The following is a 1149-nucleotide window of genomic DNA, read 5'->3' as shown; positions in this document are numbered from 1 at the left end:
TGCTGCAGGATTGCATGCTGCTCCTCTTTGCAAGAGTGTGGCCCTAATCTCCAGACTGAGAGGAGTCCTAACCACTGATTTAGCTCTTGCCTCTCCTATACCCTCTTATCCTGCTTCTTCTCTCAGTGAAGCCCTTCTAGCTCCCTCTAAGTCCCCCTCCCAGTCTCATGTTTTCTCATTGTGTGTGATGCAGAGTTTGATTAGAGTTGCTTGCACGGATGTGGCTTATTTCCTGTAATTTTGACAACTATTCCACTGAAGAAAATAATACCCNTCTCTTCTAGCAACCACTTGCTGCCATTAGTTCTTTAGGGAGAAGTGGGACTCATAGGCCCTCCCCGCACCCATGATGAAATGTTGACGAGTCCAGTCTTCTTCAGGATTGTACAGGAATACAGAACTGCAGTGGGTTCATGAGTATAAAGGCCGTACCATCCTCTGGCTCTTATATTCTTTCTNCCTCGTTCCATGAGCCTTGGAAGGGGTGATAAAGCTGTCCCATTTAGGACCATGAATTCCATTATCTCTCATTCTTGACACATTGAACAGTTATGAATCTACGCATTAACTGTTGCCACTGAAAATAGAAATTTCTGTTACCAAGAGAAACACTAATCTGTAGATATAACTGTGCATTGAGAAGACAACTGAATAATATTACCACTTAGGAAAATACTAGTAGAAGTTTTCCCCTGGAAACCTATGTCAGCCAAGGGCTCTGAACCAGGTAAACAGTACCAGGCATGGGCTTCCTCATATGGAATGGGCCTCAAATCCAAGGAGAACAGATTTGGTTGCCTGATAACAATCGTGCCCCTACTGCATCAGAAGACACATTTTGCCTGGCAGGATGGTATTGTAGATTGCAAGATCCAAAGTCAGCTTTGTCTCTTAAATGTGCTTACCTCTTACCTCTTAGCACCATCACACCAAGAACCAAACTTCCAGTGCATGTACCTTTGGAAGACATTGAAGCTATATGCAAGCCATAGAAGCATCTAAATACATGGTCAAACTATATTTCTTTTTGACTGAATAACCATTTTTAATTTCATTTTTCGATGCCTCAACATTTAACCACCTAGCATTCTTACCTAGCAATGGAGAGCTCTTCAGTTAAAGCATTATGCTGATACTTAGTTTGTATCT

The sequence above is a fragment of the Mus pahari genome, chromosome 2 (assembly GCF_900095145.1).
Source record: "Mus pahari chromosome 2, PAHARI_EIJ_v1.1, whole genome shotgun sequence".
Taxonomy (NCBI): Eukaryota; Metazoa; Chordata; class Mammalia; order Rodentia; family Muridae; genus Mus; species Mus pahari.
The sequence above is the reverse complement of the archived record's forward strand: the minus strand, read 5'-3'. Positions refer to the sequence as shown.